This window comes from Rhea americana, unplaced genomic scaffold (assembly GCF_003343005.1).
Source record: "Rhea americana isolate MKP2758 unplaced genomic scaffold, rheAme1 scaffold_31, whole genome shotgun sequence".
Classification (NCBI taxonomy): Eukaryota; Metazoa; Chordata; class Aves; order Rheiformes; family Rheidae; genus Rhea; species Rhea americana.
In genome coordinates, this window is record NW_028186435.1 from 3,517,394 (window position 1) to 3,541,335 (window position 23,942).

General features: G+C 38.9%; 1 long non-coding RNA gene across 5 annotated transcripts in view; it reads right to left on the bottom strand.

The window, feature by feature from the left end:
- LOC146593005 (uncharacterized) overlaps positions 1-23,942 on the bottom strand; it is a 254,796-nt gene that overhangs the window by 90,763 nt on the left and 140,091 nt on the right. For all 5 annotated transcript variants that reach the window (XR_014896477.1, XR_014896474.1, XR_014896476.1 and 2 more), the window contains exon 5: positions 2,317-2,387. This is a non-coding gene — a long non-coding RNA (uncharacterized LOC146593005). The remainder of the gene's footprint in view (positions 1-2,316; positions 2,388-23,942) is intronic.

The window sequence follows — 23,942 nt, forward strand, 5'->3', positions numbered from 1 at the left end:
AAAAGTACACTTACTGGCCTTTCACAGTTTGAAATTTAGGAAAGAAAGTCATCTTCCCTCATTAAAATTCTCAGTTTGTTACTGTACTTAACAGTTATATTTCTTCACACACCTAAAATGCAGATTTATTCTTTTCTATTGAATCCTGTATTTGCTTCCAATCACTCAGCTATTTTGCAGGGCTTTTCACCAAAAATTTGCCCTCCTATTCTTAAGTATTAGCAGTCTGTTGAATTTCTCCAGAAGAGCCAAACACAGAATTGTCTGCTTTTCAAACATGGCCTAATTTGGTTTTTAAACACTGGTGCACCATGACTGCTATTTTTCATACGTACTAGTGGTGTCCTATCACCACGAGCTGTGCGTGTCTGTCCCTTGGACATATTTGTCATGAGTGCTCTTGCACTTGGACTGTGAGGGTCAAGAGGTAGGAGGGGGGAAATGGTGTGTGTAGAGGGAACATAATTGCAGAATCAGTCTGGTTTTGTATATTTGGTGAAATCTTCAACACCAGTGAATCCTGATGCATGAATTTAATACAAATGCTCAACATTCTTAAAGTTTATCTATGGCTTAGCATATGGTCATTCCAAATCATGCTAAATAAGCCTGCAGCTTACATTAACACTTATCTAAATAGAAAATAGAATTCTAAAAAAGAAATAAATAGAGTATACACAGAAACTTCAGCAGGAATGCCAATAATTTCATAGAGGAAGCAGTCTTGAGGAAAAGCTATAAAACTCAGTCTTCCCTCAGGGTTGATTATTATACATGGTTGGACTTAAGGTATAGTTTTTCAGAAATGCTGAAGACACTTCTTCCCAATTATGGAATAATCCCTAAATGCCTTGATAGTAGTCATGATCTCTAGATGGCCAGCTTTCTGAAAGCACCCAGAGKATGTCAGTGACCACTGAATCACATGACACTCTCAGTTGTGAACTATAAATTCTATGTGCAAAAATTACTCCAAAAACAGGTTAAAAGGTTTAGAAAGTGGCCAATGGAAATCAGGAAAATTGTACGCTGRTGTATCTTTAGTGCTGCACAATCAGTAGATTTGGTCAGTTTGTCACTACAAGCAATGAAATGCAAGAACTCTGGTATAATTACCACAGTGTRTTCAGTATTTTAAATTGATTGAGTTACATGAATTGATTTCTGAAGATTCAGCTTAGAAAAGTAGGGAGAGGGATATCTAGGAAAAAAAAACAGCAGTCCCATCTGCAGAGTGGAATTGATTATATATTATGGATGGCTTATGCTCTAGGACTATAAAAAATTGCAGGAGACTTTGATTACTACAAGAACTATCAGTCAGCCTGATTTATTGACATTTTTCTGTAGTGTAGCCTCAAATATCTTTCTCAGTTTTCTTTTTCATTCTCAGAATCTAAACACTGAGAGCTATCATCCAAAGGAGGRTCACAAGGGTGAACACAGGAACAAGCTACTCCAGGACCTGAGATTCTATGAAGAACAAATTCCACCCTCATCTCTTGCAGTTGGTACTCTGCTGAAAGAAGTTTGACTCTCCCCTTCCRTTTAGCTTCTCTTAAAATCATTTCATATCAAGAGATAAAAACCATTCTACAGACTATATCCAAAGACCATTCTGCAGTGATCAGAAAGGGTGTTACATCCTTCTTTTGGTGCTTAAGCACTAGCTAACCTAGGACATTCACTAGGTGACAGAGAACTCTATTAAAATAGAATTAAAAAATTAGGATTTCCAAATACTACCACAACATCATAAAAGGATACCTACAGATTAAAATCATGCAATTTAGAAAGCCTAATACACTTCACCTTTATTCCAAAATACATAACATCATTAATACTGAAGGTAGCTTCAAGAAGAAACAGCCACTTTATGTTTACTATACTTTCCAGTCACACACACTAATATAAAATCCCTTACAACACGAGCACGCGCTTTCTACAAGATCCTCAGCTCTTTCAATACTCTGAATGGACAATGATAATTGAACATGTGATTATTAATTATTTTGCCGTACTCCTACTGTTCAGTGTGAAGTCCCACGTCTTATTTACTGTGCACTATTCAGATCCTGGTTGGAACAACGAATTATTCATTTACTTGTGGGTCTTCCTACAGAGCTCATCACAACATCTGAATGTGTTACAAACATTAAGCGATTCATTTTCACCACATCTTTGTGAGATGAAATGAATGTTATCATTGTATGCACATTACAGAAGGGGAGCCATGACAGATGTATTAAAGTGTCCACTATTATTCTGAGTGCGCAAATGGAGACTTGTCAGGCCAAGTTTCTTCAATACACTTACATTTGCCACATCATTCAAGTCAACTTCAGCAGCGCAAGTGAGTCATACCCCAGAGTCTCAAAAGCCGTCACCTAGAAATAAGGAACATGATCATGATCTCCTGAACACCTGAAAAAATTTTGGTTTCAAGCTATATCCCRCATATGTGATGAGTCAATGATGTTGACAGCGGAAGGAAAGAAACAAATTTTCAGACAGAGCAATCAGTTAAACAGCAGAAGGGGAAAAGGAGGTAAGTAGCAAAAAAAATCAAGTACAGAAACAAAAACACTAAAGCACAATAAAGATTTATACCACACCAATTTCAGAGAATCCCACATTTGAACTCTTCCCCATTAGGGCAAAGTTATTATTTCTTCGTTTATGTTTCTCTCAGTCTTCCCAGGCTTGACAAATTGGTGTGGTGATGGGAGGAAGAAATATCACCACCTACTTGTTTGGGACTTCAATCCAAGCAGGAGCATTCCTGGAAGTCCGGAASGGCAGAACGCAAAGAGACAGTAAATGACTGAAGGAGAACGCACTCAAGGGACCTGCCTTACCGCAGGGCCCCTAGTATACTGAAATTGTATACCAAAGACCAAAAATACCTTGGGATTGCTACGTACTTTTAAGCAATGGGGACTAACTTTAAGCTTTCCTTGGTAGATTTTATTCACTCAATTACTTCTGACTACATTTAAAAAAATAATAATAATACATGCTGAATGTTTATACATATGACTTCTTCCACAGTTTGATCCCTTCACCAGTCTGTCATTTTACTGAGTCTTCCAGTAAGTGGTTATCTAAGAAAAGATTTACCTTCCTTGACTACAAATGACAGCAGTTCCAAATCGCATTAAACTTTCCTAAGGAGCTGGCAGGGAGACAGARCAGCTCTGGTGGAAAAGCTGTTTCAGAACTACTGCATTACCAAAGGAGGAAAAAAAAAGAAGGGGAGGGGGAAGGGTCTGAATGTGTGCAGGTCAGCATACATTTTGTGCTGAGCAGCTGCAATAGAGAAGGCTTCATTTTATAGTCCAACATTGAACCGATTTTCAGAAGTGACCCAAAGTCTGTTTGCTGTTCTGCAAAAGGCTTCTTAGGGAATGTGAATGTGTGCACGTATTTCTGGAAGATGTTTTTCTCAATGCCTTCAAAAATCCGACTCAGTCACTACAACCTGATTTGAATTTGAGGACGATTGGGTCAGTCCTGTACAYGGTCTCACAGTCCCTCTCCTCGACACCAGCTTCCCCTCACTCTCCCCTAGGCACTTGGGAAAAGCCCCCTCTGCGCTCACTGCGCCCACTTGCATACCCGGAGGCTCCTCTGGCCCTCGCAGGGTTATCCACACTCGTCTCTCTAGAAAACACAGTTGCTCACTCACAGCGGGAGGACAGGGAAAGCTCAGTCTTCCCTTCTCATCGCAGTCCCTCGTTTGCAAGGTGCTACTACGCGAGGCAACAGACTGCTGCCATTTATACTTCTCGCTGCTCAGTTCCTTGCAACTTCTTCTCCCAGGTATTTTGACCACCCTTTGGGGGAAACACCCCCTTCAGACCTCAGTTCAGGCTTTCCCACCTTTACCGTTAGCTGGATAACAAAAGTGCTCCAGACTGCTTCACGACCGTTCCTCAGATAGCCTCAGGAACGGCCCCTTGACCTTCMTTTGCTTTACTTGGAGGCCTTATCTCCCAACAGGCAGTGGTTTAAAGAGGCTGGGCTTGAAATGTTGACCACTGTTGAGTTTCTAAGGCCAGCAGTTAAACTATACCGATTGGGGACCTGCTGGAGAACAGACTGTGTGGGAAAAATGCTCGCGTGCTCCTTTCTGCTTGAGACTTTGGCTAATGCCTGTGTCTTAATAATTCATATCACTCATAGTAGATAGGCTTTCATGTGTAATTTTCTATCCTGTCACTCCTCTTATATATTACATGAAAAAGACATTTTGGCTTCGCTTGCTATATATCAAAAAAAAATTTACCTGAGGAAATAAACGCATCTCAAAAACTGAAATCAGCCTGATTTTAACGTAAAGCATGAATCTGACCACTTCACCAGCTTTTGGCTTGTAACAGGCTACAAGGATGTGTCAAAGGCTCCTTACATGTTACATTCATTCAGTTCAGAAGCAGAGTAAAACCCACACAGTTTCTGTGAACAACGCATGGGGAGAAAGCCAAAACTGAGGCCCCCCTTCCCCTAGGCAATAGGAAAACTCATACAGCAAAAATGAGACACGGATTTATGATGAGACTAAAATGCCAAAGWTTGAGGCCTATTATGCTCTTCCTTGAGAAAGAAGAAGATGAAGAAGTTGCAGATTCAGGGTGCAAGCTGCTTGCCAACAGGTAGTTTTAACTAATACAAATCAGAGATAGATAAAAAAAAGTGTATTAGCAAATACCACTACAGCTGTGTGTGAAGCAGCAACCGATACAGTACATTCAGCCATAAAATTTGCAGCACAGGCATTGGATGGCTATCAGTCAGGAAACAATCTGAAATATTTGTGTTAAAATCTCCATTTTATGCTCTTATTTTATGCCTACTACATTGGGACCATTGCACATAAAAGACAACTGCTTAAAAGAAGTCAAATGTCTGGTATGCTGTGATAATTTGCAATTTTGTAAATACTGAAGATCATTGTTCTACTATGCAGTGGTATTCAGCATTAAAAAAAATAATTTCCTAACACATTCTTACCCTACAACAGTGTTTTTAACCCATTAAAAACATACATATATATTCCCTTCAATGTGAGTTTTGTAGGCATGTTTTTTAACCTATAGTTTGTTTTATGCCATGACATACTGAAATTCAACACGTGTTCAGTGGGATAATTAGCAAATATAGGAACAAAAAAAAATCTTTTCTTTATATCCACTCCAACTAAATGCATATTTGGAAAAAAAAATATTTCTTTGCTACTTTTTTAACATTTAGACTAATCTGTTGCAGGGTAAAAAAATCTATGATGAGCTATTAACAGAAAAAGGGTTATAGACAGTTAAAAATACTCTAAATTATGTTTCATTATTTTTAATAATCTGTTTGAAAAACTTATGTAGAACAACATATATGCATGTACATATATTACTTWAAAAAAAWTTTTTTTTGAGAAGATAATTCTTAAACTCCATTTTCACATGGGATATAAGCTCAGGTCCCATGGCTACTAGAGATTTAGAGCTAAGGCAGCTTTACTCTTCCCTTTCCCCTTTTCAGCTGTTAGAGCACTTTAACAGCTCCCTCCAGCTGGGTTCAGGAGCAACAATCAACACACTGCAGAAAAGGCTGCAAAATCTGATACCCTCTTTTGTAGTCTGTTTCCCTGAGGCCAAACTGTAGAGTTTTCACATGAATTAGGGTGGGAGGAAGAGAGAAAAGAAGGGARTAAAATGGAGATTTTTAGGACTAGGTCCTCCTTGCACACAAGGAATAAAGTTGGTTGCCATTGCCCCGCAGCAGCGCAGCGCCTCCCTGTCCAGCCCAGGCTCAGCAGGGCCACGAAGTAGGGCTGCCACTGCTCTGAAAAGCTTGTTTTTCTGTTTTTGTTGTTGTTGTTGTTGTTGTTTTTGTTTAAAAAAATATCTGTTTTCTTCTTTTTTTTTCTATCTAATCGTCTGATCCTGAAGCTTCTCAGTGAAATTCAATCACATTGTCAAACTTTTTCCTAAAACTAGCAGTGCTCAAAAGAAACTTTACTTTTGCTGAAAAGGAACAGTGAGATTTTACCTAATCGTCGTTCTCCAGGAGTAAGTATCACAGGGAGTTACTGTGTTCAGTACCCAACCTCAAGACACTCCAGTCCGAGACTGAAACTGTATTAAGGGCTTCTGCAAAATCATCACTTCATATCTTAATAATAAAAAAGCGAACAGCTAGCTAGTGATCAATGAGAAACAAGTGGGAAACGTGCCAGATATTGTTCAAAATGCCTTAAAACAAATGGCGCTATTGTCTATATTTGGAAACTATTAAAAACCATAAACCATATACACAGAAAATTCACATTTAGACTTCACTGTTTTCAAAGGAAATAAGTACAGATAAGCTACAAGGATAACATATGGTTTGGATATGAATGTGGTTTACATCTGTTACTGGTTAATTAGTTCAAACTTTACCCACACTGGAGTTTTGAAGATGCAGAGATACAAGTTAAATAAATGAGCCACATTTTACAGTACTGAACAGAGCCACAGACCTAAAATTATAAAATCCAACTGAGTGGTCTTGCAGCCTTTCAGAAGTGCCTTTTTTTTTTTTTTTTTTTTTTTTTTTTTTAAGATGGAGTACTTTTCAGTGAATTGGGCATGAACACTCGCAGACAAACTGGTTCTTAACCCCAAGAATTTGCCATTATCTAAAGTAAATCAGCCAGATGCACCAAGTCTCAGTTCTATCACTACCGCAACCCAGTTGATGGCATATAGTTGCTTAACCAGTCATTAAATAGCACATAAGATGGTAAATCAGAATTTTTTAAACTAGCCAACATTTAACTTCACCAGAGTTTCATTAACACACCTTTCCAGATTAGTAAACATAATTTTTCTGAGGTATATTCTCCACACTTCTGAAAATGTAATGTGAAATAGTTTGGGGTGCCCTCCCTCCAAAAAGAATGCACCTATTTATCATCATGAGGAAAGTAAAAACATTAGATTTCTTTTAAAGAACACTTTCAAAATGACTCCTTGTCCTTACTTTGGCTACTTATCTTTATTCTAGCTAAAGAGTTAAAACATTAATGCATGCTCAGTAAAGGAGGTGGTACCTTGTTACAGAATTAGCTTGTGTTAATGATTGTTTCTAGGGCATAACTTTGCATCTGCAGGCCCTGTTCCTCCATTTTCTGTATACATAAAAATAATAAACATAAAATAGCAGTAAAACAGATTTCAAAATAAGGTACCACACTGATCATATGTGATGAAGACATCCCTTTCAATCTCTCTTTCACACAAGCCTCTCTAAAAATAAACAAACAAACAAACAAATAAATGAAAGATAATTATAGAAAGATACTTCAAAGTAAAATCTACTTATTTTTAAGTAGCCTTGGCTTTTGGGGGCTGGCGGGGCTGCTTTGAAGCATATTGTATAACCCTTAGAAAATCTTCTGTCAGCTAAGTCAGGACAACCATTTCTGTGGATTGCTGCTGCAAAAACAAATTGGAAAAATATGACTTCCCAACACTTCTAATTCAATTGTGGAGAGCTGACTAATACAACATTACATTTTAATCATCTTCTTTTTTAATAGTACCACATATACCTTTTAAAAAGTAAATCACTGAGTAATGGCAGAGACTTTCAGCAAAAAACACAAAATAAAACAAAAAAATGATTTGAGTGAGGCAAGAATGATTTGCTTCCCATTTTTTCTGCAACCTCAATATGTGAATTTTGGAAACATATTTAAGCTCCCTTTCTTATTGTATCTATTCCACATCACTCTTATTCAGTTAACTAATATTAGTTTAGGTCTTTCTTTTTTTAAAATACTCACTGTTTTATATTAACATTAAACGATTACTATAATCCTCCTCAACACAGATTGTTGTTTCAGATTAGAAACAATTCATATTGACAGCATCATTCTCTACCTTTAAGGAAGAAGCTGCTTTCCTTCCACAATGTTCCTTCATGAACTCCCTCAGTTGAGTTATGAAAATCTTTTACAGCAGTTAGTCGTTTAAATAAGATACAAATGAGAAAAGCTCAGTTTCTCTSCTGTACAAGTGTCCTCTCTTTTTTTCCTTTTGAGTGTAAGAATCAACAATAGCAAGTTCTGAATATTTACACTGCAACCCAATCCTCCTGATCCACTAACAGTGGTAACTGATACCTCTTTGTTAAATATTGCCAAACCTCTCATGGACCCATCATATGTTGACAGTTTTACAGGATTACTAGCACAGTTTTGCAGCAATAGGACACTGCTATAAAACTGTGCCTTTTAGTCTTACAGTCATCAGTGCCAGTAGATGTGTACCCATCTGTGTACTATACTTGAGCAATACCCTGAGCCTTCAGAATTGCCTCATGAATCCAGGCAATTCTGCATGCTCATATCTGCTAGAGACCTCTAGGTGTACCCTGGGTCACCCGTGGAAGGAAAAGATTTGACTGCAAGTGAAAACAGCCATTTAGCTAACTTGGTCATAAGGATGCCATGTTGCATCTCAGCCAACCAAAAGCTTTACCTACCTACCACTAACTTCCGAAATAATATTCAGTAAATGAGCACATCACAGACCTCGCTTTGTTATGTCCATAGATTATGAAGGCTCAACAGCTTCAGCAGCAGAGAGTCACAGAAAAGGAGACAAATTAATTAGAAAAAACWATCTTACATTTTCTTACATGATCGAACAGGTACGATGAGGCACAATGTCACATATATATCTAGTACAATATAATACTCCAATAGCATTCCCTTCACAGCCTTATATCCCAATCTCCAGGCATTGCCACATGAGCTAAACCACTTCAACCCTATGAACAGAAGTCTTTGTGCCAGCCGTTCCCAGAGTTTTAGATCTCCTCCTCTGCACACACTGCTTGTGGCATCATTCTCGCACACTGCACTGTCAGATTTGCAGCCTGAGAGCAAGAAAAGGGAAGGAAGAGCTCCACAAATGGAGTTAGTAGTCATGAAAGCCAGAGAGGTTGTACCTATAAACCTCTTAATGTTCCTAACTTGTCTTTGCTACTGCCTTAGTCAAAAGCAAGGAAGATAGCTGTCTAATAGAATTCTAAGTCTGCTCTGGTCTTAACAGAGCTAATCTAAYACATCGTTTGCACAACAGCGTTATTTCCTCTCTCTCTCCTTGCTCCTTCCTTTCCTCAAAGCAAATGAAACTGTAGAGCCCTTATAATACTTATCCTATCTCACTGCAATGACACAGACACTTTTATGGACTGAATGCTTATTCAACATCTCGGCAGTAAAATTCAAAGAAAAGTGATAAAGAAGGTTCTAGAAATTGAACATGTTTCCCCCTCCCCCCAAATGAACATTTTTTTTCCAAGAGAACGTTGTTCATAACAAAACACCTCGTGAAAGTCCAGGTATCAGAAGTTCCTCCTTGTTCTTATTTGCAGCTTTAGTACCTACAGCAGGGCTACATAGGAATAGYGAGCAAGTTCTGCTGTTCTTGCACTCACACATGTTTTACTGCCTCAGGAAAAAAAGGTGATGTAGTAACAAAATAGTTTCCTTACCAGCCAGAAAGCAATAAGACACACCAGATATTCAAGAGCATTTCGTAAGTATACTAATGATGAAATGAATAAAATAATAATGCTGATCACTAGGTACTGGAGATTCCATCCTCATACTAAAGCACTACATTTCTGTCAAAACTGTCTGAATCTGGGTAAATTGCTATAGTACCATTAAGATACTTCCAAACAGTAGTTTAGGAAATGAATCCTGTCTAGTCTGCATGAAAGTCTTTAAAATATGCACATATTTATGAGTCTCGTCCTACATGCATAAATCTACCTTTACAATTTCTGGAAAACACTGATAAACACTACTTAGAAGACAAGAAATGTACAAAGAAAGAAAAGGAATGAATTTACATGGGAATTTACTGTGTCTGCAGGTCATATAAAAGAACCCAATTTTTTCCCACAATTAAATCTATAGTGTTATCATGACAATCAGTTTATTTTAAGACTGTCAACCCAATATATAAATTTCCTTTTGTGCTTGAAATGCCTCTATCAGATAAGATAGCTTTTGTTTAAACTGCTTTTTTGAGCCTTTGCTTTGGGGGTTTTGAATATACACAGTGAAGTAACTGGAGATTTCCTACCCTGTTTTAAAATGTGTTTCTTCTGTCTGTTTGTATTTTGTAATTTCCTGTCAAATAACCTCACCATAATTAACTTTCCTTGCTCCAACCTACTTTTTTTTTTTTTTTTCTTCTTGTTCTTCTTCAAGCCATTCCCACTTCCTGAGGATGGTAATAAAATGCTGATTACATTCGGCTGTTATCTGCCTTTTCTTGCCCCTCTCTCTCACTCCCTTTGTCAAAGGCAGCACTCAGGTTTCAGGTCTTCATGGACTGAGAAAAGCCCGTAACAGGGAGAGGAAGAAAATCAGACTGCAGGAACCCAGATTCATTAGAGTTTATTGGGTCAATCAGCAGCTGGACCAGAGCCAGACAATTAGGTAGTGCTGCCCCTGAAGCCCGAACGTGTCRTGTCGTGCTCTTTCCAAAGCCAAGTGAACTCGGTAGCAGTCACTGTAACCAGCACACATCGTCGGCATGATGCCCTGCTCTCTGTTGCGGCCGTGGGGGTAGAAAGAGGAAAAGGGAAGCAGTAGTGTGCTGCTGCTTCAAATCAGTTTAAACTAACTGAAGAACAAGTTGACTTAGCTGATTTATTTTCATTAAGCAAGAAGCTGCCCAGTTTTGCAAAGGATTTTCTTTCTCCTGTCTCTGCTAATTCCTACGGAGAGAGTTGTATTTCTACGGAGAGAGCAATGCATCATGATACAACATCTATAAACCTTCTACCTTTCTTCTCTTCATCTATAATCCATTAATCTCTTCCATTTATCTTCAGCCGTGCATTTCTTTCTCAGCTAAGCTCAGTCCTCATTTACCTCTGTATCTTCCAACGCTGCCTCCCTTCGACTGTCCAGAAGACCACTATCCTACCTATTGAGAGTTACTGTATTTTCCTCCTTTCCCTTATCTATAAAGCCATGGCAAGCATAGCTYGAAGCCAATGAACTCACTTCCTCTCTTCCAACTGTATCTTGGATTACTTCCAGTCCAGCTTCCGTTGTTTCCATCTGAATGAAACTGTTCTCACTAGGGTCTTTCATGATCTCTTTCTGGCCAAATCTCAAGGATCTTCCTCTCTCCTCCTCCTGCTTGGCCTTTCTGGTTCTTTTGATAATGCTGATCATCATCTCTGCTCTGACACCTCATCTTCACTGAGCTTTCAAATTACATCATTATTTTTCCTGCCCATGATTGTTCTTTCACTATGTCCCCTGAATGGCCTGCCCGATCAATAGTGCTTTTGAAAGTCCTGTCCTTGACACATTCTTCTCAGTTCAACACCTTTGGGTGATCTCATCAGTTCACAGACTTTAGCACTCATCTCTGTGTTGATGGCTCAGATGCAGTTTCATGATTGTGAAATCCATCTAAGATGAGCTGACAGGAAGGTGATGGTGGAAAGGGACAGGAGGGGCTATGACTACTCCTGCCAGGGGCAGCACAGCCTTACATCAGCCCAAGAAGTTCATGAAACCACATCCTCAGATATCGCTTGCCTTTCTAAACTATCTCCTTCGCATCCATTTTCATACCTCTTTTTACTCCCAATCTTTCCGCTTTAACCCTTCATCACCAACATAAACTAAACTTGCCTAACCGTGAACTCTTTTCTCTCTAAAACTTCTTCCTCTCCTTACCACTGATGCCAATAGTGACTTCAACACTTAAAACAGCAAATTTGAATTACTTATGACATTCCCCTCTCATTCTAACACATCCATCTGCTTCCTTTCAAGCCCTTTCATTTAATCTCACTAGCTAAAATCTGAGTACTTTATCATAACCAGTCCGACAACAGCAGTATCCTCTCAAGTCTCCCCAAAATACCACAGCCTTAAGTCAGTGTATAAAAGCTGGACTCATCTTCCCTTCACTGTTCAATCAGAAAACCTGAAATATATTTCCTCAAATAATTCCTAATAGGACAACAGAAAAACACTAAAAATGAAGGACAACTTTTTATAAGTCTGATATACTTGAAAATTCTCTGACCTGAGCGATGATCCTCAAGAACCCACAGCATTAACCAGTGTAACAATGCAAAACTACAGAACAGTCCCATTCTAGAGAACTTAGGCAGTTAAATATAAAGCAGAGAGGCCTAGCACAGAGAACAAGTGTTGGTGTTTCTGCTAAAAATACTTGCAGTCATACCTTTAGATTTCAAGCAAGTGTTCTCTGATAAAAAGGTTAGCTATTTCTAAGCTGTTTAGGAGTATTGTCAATTTAGCTTTTGCGTCCACCACATTCAGATTTTTCTGCCATGCTGTTCCCCTTGCCAAGGCCACAGTAGATCAGGTTTAATCCCTGAACCAGCAGTTCCATTATGCAGCAGCCTTCTTGTTGCTCAAAATTTACTTATATGGCTAGATATCCATTTTTTCTCAGTATCTAACCATTATTGGCAAGCTTGAATTCAGTCTGAATTCTCAAAAATCTAGCTTTCACCTTTCCTCATAACTTTTTCTCCTTCCTTGGGACACAAAATACAGCCTGCTTGAATAACTCTGACTTGCAAAAAAAAAAAAAAAAAAAAAAAAAAAAAAAANTCTGCACCATTCAGGTCCCTGAACTCTTCGGTGAAGCTGATTTCCTTAGGTAGCAGCTTGACAAATTCAGGTTTACTGTCTTTCGGTGAGAACTTTAATTAAGGACATACTTTTAATCTTCCATTTATTTTAATTAAATCAATTTCCCCTCACTCGACATGAAGTTACATCCTGTAGCTAGCTCTTGTATGACCTCATCATTAGTTGCTGAAACCAGAACAGATACTCTTTCATCCAGGATATCCTTTCTTGATTTTTTTTTTAATGATACTTTATATTGTCAATGCTCAAGGACAACCTACCATCTTCTATTTTTGTTTTTCCTGAACAGAACAGCTCATTCAGTACCACTTTTCCAGCATGATTATTCTGCTGTCTGTGTCCTGAATTCCCAGTTTACACTAGTATTTCAAATTCCCCCATGCTATTAAAGTACAAAWTTTCCCCTTACTTTTTACTGACCACAACCCACTCCATTGTCAGGTCAGACACAGACCTTTTACTAACTGTCCTGTTGATCTGATTAATGTCCCTATCACTTTTATCACTTCCTTTTTTTCCTGCTGTCCTTCCTTTATCCATTATTGTATCTTCTTCTACCTTTTCTACTTCCTGCATACTAAAACCAGGCATGAATATTGTATGAGTATCTTCAGATCTCTTCCTCTTATTTCTTAATGCATTCAACAGCTATAACAGACTTAATATCAAAGACTACCACCTCGCGTAGTGACATAAAGACTCATTCCTTACGAAAAATTCTCATTTCTTGAATGTTTCTGAGTAGAAATCCTATTGCTTTCCTCACATTTTTTCCTTTTTTGCCCATCTACATGCCTTCTCTATTGAGTGCATGAATTCTGACCACCTGAGTCCAAATTTTCCCTACAGAAATCATGGTAAAAATAGAATTAGGAAGAAATCTGCATATGCTAATAACTCTCTCCTCCTAAAAAGAGCAAAAGCACAAAAATACAGAACTGTTGCTCAAAARCATAGCAAATAAGTAAAGGGGGTGGTCACTGCAGGCAGATCAGAAAGAAGTAGAAGTCTGAAAACTGAACAAATTAACGGTCTACCTACATGCTGTCTGTAAAGTGCTTTTAAAGTAGAGTTGATTTGTGTTTAAGGTGAATGGAAAGTGAATAGTGAGAAGAGAGGATAAAATTAAAGATGATATGATCGTAAGATTTTTAATAGGAACAATMTAAAGGAATATTAACAGGACAAGAAAGCATATTGCAAAGCCAAGAAAATTAATATAGCAAAGATAGAGGCATAAAGTGATATGAGACTGCACAAGAATTTTAGCTGCACATGCAGACAAGAAATGCCTTTTCTTCAAAGGTCTGCAAGAATCAGGTAACTTCAAATACCTTTTTTGAGAGAATTTAGAAAGAAAAAATAACAAACTGAAGGTGATACATAAGTCGCAGACTAGAATTCTGTCAAGTAAGTCTAGAAAAAAAATGGTAAGATCAGCAGCAGGAAATATCAGAGATTTTGCTTGGGCAGAAGAGGACTAGAATACAAAATATCTGAGACATCAGAATATAAAGTTTCAATACCACCTAATAAAATTACCTAGTAATAAGATACGGAGAGTAAAGGTGAATCTGCAGAATTATTCCTACTCTGAAAGATGAATGTAAAATATTTTTCCAAAGATACAGTGAGCGAAGGAAACAAAACAAAACAGTCTGTCACAAAAGTATAGGAAGAACTGTTGACGCTCGCTATAGCAAAAAAAACAACCCTTTTATGGCATGCTTTAAGACACTGTTCAGGACACTAAACTTTAGCAACTTTTAGTTGCTAAATATTTCTTATATTTATCAYTGAAAATAGTTTGTGTAATAGCAGTTGGAATGATGTTTACCTACAGAATAAACACACAGAAGGATTCAGCACTTGTACCTGAAAAGATGCATGATGCATCACTGCAGAGACATCAGTTTTGTGCCTAGCTCTACTTGAAGGATTACATAATTTTACCTTATTTCTAAAGGGGGAAATCTTTAGAATATTTTCCATCACGGTAAGCCTATGAAGTCTAAATAAGCTTCAAATRGAAGTTTCAAATTATTTCAAATTACCAGCTGTCACTCAACAGCTTGGATAAGACTGGAATCCATGGTCTCCTGGCTTCCAAGCACACTTTCTTGCAGGCTTAGGAGTACTGTTTTCTCTTATTTGCCTACACTCATTATGATTTCCTTTCTCTTTGCTTCAAGAAAAAATATATATATACTTTTACTGCTCATCTGTAGGAGATGACAAGAAGGATTAACACTACCAGAGACTTTGCATATGACCTCTTCTTTTACTGGGTGCTGCATGTCACAGGGGTCCATTAGAGCTGTGTTTCCTAAACTCACTTCAGTCAAGGAATGAACTTTTAAGATGGATAAGCACTCACCATAGCTGCTTTAAACAAAACCACCCCAGTTTGTAAATAAGARGTGATTAGAGAAACTTGCTAAAGAAATCAGTCACATTAATCAGCTGGTTACAGCAGACTGATGTGTAGCCACTAGAGCTATCTAAACAATTTTGTTAACCTTTAACAGAAATGTGAAGGAATATGCTGCAAAATAGTTCAGCTTTAAATAGCTAGGACATACTCCTTTTGGAGAGGAATTGAGTTCCAAGTTTATTATTTTATTCAGATTTTGCCAGAAAAACTAACCCACAAAAGAGCAATTTATAGTTACAGCACTTCTTTCCACAAGTCTGTCTCAGGCTGCGAAGACGGCCCATGGCAGGACACTGTTTATTCAAAGGGAGATAGCATCAGCCTTTCCTGACGAATCCCAGGTTACTAAGTCAATGTACAAAGTGCAATGAGTCACTAAAAGGCCTTCCAAAGGGTTTCCTCCRGTGCTCCTCCCCCTCCTGTAATAGCACTGATTTTTTTTTCAGCCAAAAACCACCACAGAATTGCAGAATGGTTGATGCCATGAAGCAACAGCCAGCTTGTTTCTGYGTTTTCTGCTCGCCCCCTCGGGAAGGCACCCAGGGCACTGGGCCTCTTGCACCCCCGTCCCTGCAGACCCACCTGGCACCTGCTGCTCTATGACACCCCCAAGAAGAGCTCACTGGAGAATTTAGCTCAAGAGGCAACAGYGTAGCAAAAGACTGCGCTGTTAAATCAGCCAGGTTTGATGTCTGTACTCTCAGCTTAGTTCCTAARGCACCGATTCCACCTGTGTCAGGCACAAAATCAATGCTGTCAGCAGCCCAGAGAGGGATGGGACACCACCTGTATCAGCAACCAAGCTTTAGTACTGCCAGTTGCAAACGCTTAGAAGTAATGAATCTGGACCTAAACCCCCCAAGCAATAACCTCACAAGACTGACTAAAACAACACTTAAAACTAGATTTTTTATTTTACTAATTTTTTGAGTTAAGAGTTTGATTCTTGTTTCTAGATTTTCTTTCACAATCAGCAGAAACAGAAAGCTGGCTTAAAAGAAAGGGAGAAGAATGAGAGCGCAACCTCACAAGAAATATTTGTTGGTTGTTCTCATCCAAAAAGCTGCAGCTCTCAGAGGAGCACCAACCCCAAAGTAGACTCTGATAATACCATGCTTATTTCAATCATAAAACATATCTTAATGCCTACAAGCATCAAAATCAAAAATCTTAAGAAGAAAACCTTATAAAAATGATCTTGGGCTATCTTTAACTTCACTTAATCCACACCAAGGACAAATTCACCTATTTTTCTTCAATAAAGATCTATTGTTTTCGATGCAGGATCTTAAAAGCTGGCACAAGACCTTCTAAAGTAGGGCACACACATTATCAGATACAGGAAATTTGGACAAATTTGAAGGACTGCATTTTATTTTTCTTTGCGTACATTTGCCTCTTATTTAACCATCAATCCTTGTTTGCTCAGGTAGGGCAAATTTCAGTTTGGAATCAACTCTTACTGAAGTCGAATTCGAATTTAATAGAATTATAAGCCAGAAAGTGTGTGATAAACTCCAGTCTGTTACAATAGCATATCTCAGTTAACTCAGCAGGGACATTTGTTTAAGTGACAAAAGAATTTGGTGTCAATTCCTCTCCCTGGATAAGCTGCACTTGTTCTTTACAGCCAATGAATAATAAATCAATGCAAATTACATTGCTTTATCACTAACAACCATTTTCTGGTCAGCTATACCACAGACTAACTTCTCCCCCACAGGAGACAAATAACCCCCAATGACTTAATAGGAGTTATTTATAGCCTGCAGGGGAACAATTGGGCTCTAACGTATAATTTGCACTACTATATGTTTGCAGTGAATTTGGCCCTCGCTATCTTTGGCTACAATCAAGGCATAAGCTGCTTTCATCATTAATGCATGATTCTGTGAAGTATTCAAATATCAATTAAAATAATTAGCTATTAGGCAGCTCCCAGTGCCCCACAAGAACTGCCTGACACTTGAGAACTGGGTCACTCATACTCTGTTTCTTAACCACCTGCAGTTTTCATGGTTAACATGAAACTTTTCAGACAGACATCACCATTATCTTAAGCCACAAACAACCAAAGCTAAAGCTGAGCTCCAYGGTGGGACAGTAGACACCTTGGGAGGAGAAGGGTTATAACCATCTCTTCCTATTAGCACAGTATAAAGCCATTCTTGTTTTGAAAGGTGCATGAGTTTAACACACTCGGAGCTGTCAGGCAGTTGCACGGATCTGGAGAAACAAGGCTTGATTAAATACTACTGATGGTCAAGTTAGTAGGACCTCCTGTGGTTCACATGAACAAAAGAATGGGATGCTCCTTGAATAGCATGATTTCTGCAAACTCTCAAATGATATACCCTGACAGGCAGCTTAGGATTTACTTTTAAAGCACTAAAGGAAAATATTGCATGCATGCAAATCAAAGCTAAATCTGCATATTCAAAGGATTTACAAGAGCACAGAATAACATATTAAACTGTCATAATGTGATGCAAATCTTCCAGAGTTTGCTTACCAGCAAAGGTTCAGCACTGACATGCAAATTTTAATCTGAAATAAAACTCTCTCYTCATGCAAACATTAAGAGACAGCTCTGATGACATGACTGATCATTAATGACAGTAGTTTTCAAATGAACATAGGGATCAATTGTCCAAATAGGAACATACACCACATAAAGCTTTTGTCCCCATTCAATAAGCAAACCTTGCACAGACCTATGAAGTCCTACGAAGATTTGAGTACTAACAATGACAAAAACCAGCAGTGCCCACGCTAAGGACTCTGTTCCATGACAGCGCGCCCAATATGTCTGGGACAGATGGAGGAGAGAACAGGGCAAAGAGAAAGAAAGGGTGACACTCCAAGAGGCAGCTCTCTACCAGCTATTTCCTACCATGTTACCATCCTCCTGGTACTCCTACTGTTTTTAGCAGAGTAGCACCCAGGACACTCTGGAAAATCCTCCATCTCTGCAGAGCCAGAAAGTTCCTGGTGGGAGCATTACCCCAACGTAGTGCAGCAGGTATGGCAGCAGCTGCGAGACCTTCCCGCCTCCTCTCGCCTGCTGCTCCACAGGAGCAGGCTTCATCTGCTGTGAGGTGGGACGTTATCATTGCACAGATCTCTGTAAATAAAGAAATATGAACTGCTGGTGTCTGGTTAGGCCTGTCTCTCTTTGTGACTAAGAAGTTGCTTTTAGGGCCTGCCTGGCTTGCCCGAAGGCTTCCCAGGGTGGTGTGTAATAAAGATGATTGAAATGCAGCAGACTATGTCAACAGACACTTCCTTTGAGAGAGGTAAACAGGAGGACAATACCTCACTCATCAAAAACAATCAGACATACCTATAGGGTATGCAAAGCCAGCCAAGATCCTTCCGGGTTTTCGCTTGTCTTTCAAAAAGAAAACTTTCTTTTTCCCCTCCATATTTCACATAAAAAGACGAATATGCTGGCAACACCCAAGATGACATCATATCAGCTGCTCATTTCAGGTCAAATACAGTGCGACAGGAAGCAGAGGGCTTAATGTAAATGTGACTCCCTGAGCTTGGTGCCATTCTCCTCCTCCTTCCCAAACATGCAGTGGTAAAAGACRTCCAACAGAAAAAGCACATTTGGACCCTCAATTTAATGACCAGCCTTCTCAAGAAAAACATTTCTTACAGAAGGAAAAAAGTAGTTACACACCAGACTGCCTCTCTTGATAGCTCCTATATGATAAAGTCCTCCAGTCCCAGAATGGACATGGAATTATCATTCTCCCTTAGTCTACAGGCAGTGGTGAAAACAAAGTAGAAAATAGCAAGTGAGTATTTAGCATCTAGCCATCCAGTTCATAAAGACAAGAATAATACTGTACCCCAGCACAGCACCTTAGTGGCAGTCAAGACACCCGAGGCAAATGACCATAATGAATTAGAAGGTACAAACTGGGACCCATTCGGAAAAACCTTTCATTTTTTAGGGTCCTATTTCTAGTTCTAATTGTAAGAGAAACAGTAGCATTCTCTGATGCYTTTACTGAAAGGTACACTTCTTAACATTACCATCATTGTTATCAGAGTTCCAGTTCTTCCCATCACATCAGACAGATCAGAAACAACACACTGGGTGACATGGAGCAGCAAGGATGCTAAGRGTCCTGTCAACCACCTTTCCCTCTCCCAACCTATGGTGGAAAGAAGAAYGTGATTCGCATCTATTACAAGACAGACCTTGGATTCTCCACTATCTAGTGTTAATCACATTTCCACTCAGGTTATTTAGTAATTTTCCCTGTACAAAGTGCCATAACTAACATCTTAACAAAACTTAGAGATTAGGGTTGGGCTGCTGTAGCCAAATATGCAACAGACCTTGTTTGTGCTATTTGGCTTTTCCTTGACTCTGACTCTACTCCATGCCTCCGCACCACCATGAGGAAGTTATAACATGACTGAAGTTTACAGCAGCTGCAACAAACTGATGCTAAGTATAAAGTTTAATTAGAGCATTTGCCTCTGGTGCAATGCAATAATAATGAAAAAAATGGGTGTTTCTGCTTTCTTCTAAAGCTATCTGTATACAGGCAGGTATAGACAGACCTGAGCTTGCTCTGCCTGTGCTCCGAGCTGGCTCCTGGTTGGAAGCTGTATATAGCTTTGCACTGTAGGCACAGTATGCTATGGACAAGCAAATATGCTCTGCCACTCAGCACACCTAAGCTCACTGGATGACTGCAAAYGGAAATGAGAACAGTGTCCTTGTAGCAAGAAAAAAAAAGTTTTTTTTTTTTAAACATCCAACACTTGTTCACACTTGTTCTAAGAAAAACAAGATTGCCGGTAGTACCCTTGTCTTCTCACATGGGTATGGTTTTAGAGTTTTTCTAGCTTGCTGTTCATTATATTTAGGTCATTTGCAAGTATTAAGCTATCATCTGCACAAAGACGATAGCAAGTATAACAGAAGAGTAATAGTCAGAGAGGATAAACCACAGTGGGTAGTGGATTATAATAAAGAACCAGCAAAGCCTGGCTGACCCTTTTATCAGAGTGAGCCAGCTCTTGCTAACACCTCTAAATTAGAGTTTGCTGCCATTTGTTTTACTCTGACTGCCTATTTCAAAAGAGAATCACAGCAAAATAATGAAACACGAACAGGACATAATAAAGGGTGCAAAACTGGCAGAAGTGTCTGTTCTTTTCATTAGGAGGTTTACCAAGTGCTTAACAAGGCTTAAATGAGAAAATACAATAAAGTTAAAGGAGCTTTTTGAAGACCTTGGAAAAATTAGGGTTGAGTGTTTTAATATACTTCTGTCCTCTGCCATTAAAAAAAAAAAAAAAAAAAAAAAAAAAAAAAGAAAAAAAAGTCAAATGCTGTTATTGAAGTAGAAAATAAAAGTGGCAGTTTTGGTTCAGACAAAAGGAAGGAGTAACACGGTTCTCCAGAGCAGAGGCAAGCATGGGAGAGCTGACTCGTTTCTAACGCCCTAGAACCACTTGAAGGCACCCACCTTTGGGCACAGTAACAGACCGTTCTCCTTGCTGTTATTTCAATAACTGGGCAGAAGCCAGGTGATTTCCTGCTTTAACSCTTGGGGCAAGTAGCCTTCCTTGCCCTACCAGAGCCTTTATACCRTGCCAGGATGGCTCTTCCTCCCAGCAGGGAGCTGCCCAGTGGGGACTACCAGCTCAAAGCCCACGTGGGACACGGTGAGCCATCACTGTCTTCTGCAGAGCCATAGGAGCACTTTCCTTAGCAGACTGGTCCCAGGGGCAGCTCCAGTTGCCAGCTCTCTCATCATCCATATGGCTATTTTAGTGAGTTGYAGAACTCTTGGATTTCTTTGCTTTAATGTCAAGTTTCCAGAGCCTGTCTATTCTGAAGGACACCAAGGAGCTACCTCCGTGCTCTCTTCACTTTCCTGCTTTCAGGTCCAGATTTAGCAAATAGCAGCCCCACAACAAATGGCATCAACTCACCCTTCAGTGCCATCATTTCACTACTTTGCAAGCTGCTAGGCTGCTATTCAAAAACAAAACAGAATATAAACGTAACCCAATTTCAAATGGTTCTGGGAAAGCCTGAATGCTGAAGTTTGTATGTCAGCTTTGCAGCTACTAAGAGCTCAGAAACAAGGGCTGCTCGGAGTACTGACCTAGATTAGCAAGTCACCTGAAAGTTTACAGTAGGAAAATCATATGGGCATATTCCTGTAGCTACATGCGTGTAGTAATTATGGCATAGGTAAGCAATAACACGTGCCCGAGGCATCATACTTGGCAGATATGCATGAGGCTTACGTGCATATCTGAGATTATGGCTTCAATCTTCAAAGTACCTTATTGCTCAGACAAAATTGGTAGTCTATTTCCTTATAAAAAACACACAAGGATCTACTGCTAAAAAGTGTGCATAGACGCTTATATAACATGAGATTTGAAGTATGGGTACCAGAACTGGGCTGGGGAGGGAAGGGCTCCTACTTAAAACATTTTCCTATTTTGTTTTAAAGTTAGCTTGCTACAAAGTAGCAGATAAAATTAAGTATTAGTTAAATTCTAAAACTGCTACAGTTGGCCCTGATGCTGAAGGTCTGATTATTTGGCAGAGACCACTTGAAACTCTTGAAACCTTGAAGAAACAGGGTTCATTTTAATACATCACTCCCTCAGATGCTTTCAGTCCTTCAACTGAATCAAGAAAATCCATTGCAACCATGTGATTGGTGCCTGTGGGCAAAGATTCACTCATGGTAATTCATGACAAAATTAGTAATAAATATTTCCAGTTTATATGATTTTTTTTTTCAAAATAGGTCTGCATTTTACAAAGATACATTTTTCTGAAGATTGGTTTCTAGCTGAAAGCAACAGCTTCAAAGTAAATGCTTCTGTGAGAGCTGTTATAACATTCGAGTTCTTATGTGATCTTCAAGGCTGCAGTGTGACCTAGGAGGCAGCCATAACGAGACACAGACAGTGAATAAAGCACTGATTTAATTATGATGTTTGATATCTTATGACCTCATCCACTAGTGTTTATACTAATGTAGTGCTTGAGGTGCTTTATCAATTTATGGGAAGGTATGGTCTCCGGCCTGAAGAGCTTACAGTCTCAAAGACAAAAAGCAGATGAAGGGTGCTCTCTTCCTGTAGCGTATCATAGGTTTTGAAGCTTTGCTCTTTTGCATCAAGTCTTCAATATGCATCAAGTGTTGGAGAGTGGGTTGCTGAGTGATTATTCTATAACCTTGCCAGATTAAATATCTGTTGCACTGCTATCTTCAATTGCAGAAGACTATTCCCAATAAGGCAAGTTCCCACACAGAATTAACAAGAAGCAGCAGCAAACACTGTGCAGGGCGGAGGGGAAGAAACACTTAGAATATCTCCATTAAATTCCTTCAGYTTTGGAGATACTTCATGCCACAGCTTGAGCTTTCACCCACTTTCTATCTGCTGCTAGAGAAAAATGAGAAGAATGGGATACAGAGATGATACAAACCATTAGTGCCTCTGAGACTTCCACAAATACAACCGTGCTTCATCTGATTTCCTCAGGATATTAACAGTTGAAGCTCAGAGTTTGGCTAAATATCATTTTTGTCTTATTATGCACTTGTGATTAAGAATCCCTGAAAAATATAYGGTAAAGTAACTCTTTATGGTGTTAACACCATAAAAAGTCCACGAGGAAACAAATAGTTCTTGTATTCAGGGCATCATCTGCCAAAAATGCAGTAAATAAGGCCATACAATAAATGGTGAGAAACAAAACATCAACAACCTACCCCACTCATTAAGCATTAACCATGCTGTGCACTGAATGATATGCAGGTCTTGTAGGAAAAAAATGGCATGCAGTCCTCTAATTAAAGGCAATCAAAATGAATATTTACAAGGAGGGTGAAAGAGGAGCTTCAATTCGAGAATTTTCTAGCCTCCAAAAGCTTGATTTTGCAACCTTGAAGTTCAGCATCGTTTAGTAATCTGGTGGCATAACTTAAGACAGTAGCTTACTTTGCTTCTGTACAGGAAATTCACAAAACATATGCATATCTAATTGACCTGCTTTTACCCACACTAGGTATGTTCACACGTATAAGACAATTGCTTTTGCTGAAGCCTACCATAACAACCAGATGCAAAGACAGGTTAAAGAAAAGATCCCCCAGCTCTGTTTAGTTTTAAGATAGTTTTGAAATAGAAACACAGCTTCAGTACATGCTGCTTCTTAAAGCAAGTTTTTCCCAGCTACACTGGAGTTTAAAACCTCTACTTAAAAAAACCCAAAACACTAAAAACAAATGAACAAAAAACCCAACAAAAACCGCCCTGCAAACAATGATAAAAGATCAAAGTATAAGTATAAATTAAATATATTATTAATGGAGAAAATGTATTCTCTCTCTCTCTCTCTCTCTCTATATATATATATATATATGTATACACACACACACACAGAGAACTGTATGTGTTTGCGCACATGTGTGTGCACACGTGTGCGCACACTTTTGGAAACCTTTACAATGGCAACCAATCAAAGCTAACCATTGAGAAAGCATTTGCCTAGCAGAGCTGAAAAATAGCTGAGACACACCAACAGTAACATGTTTTCATTTTCTTTTCAAACTCTGGTACAAATTCAGCTAATATCACTTTGAATGATCTCATGCTGGGATAGGAGCCAAAAGTTTCACTTGAAATCTTTTTGGTTATCAGATCTGGAAAGCTTTTCAATCACTTAAGTTTGAGAAGCGTTGAAAAAAAAATAAAAAAAAATAGACCAGAGATAAAAGGCCAGGG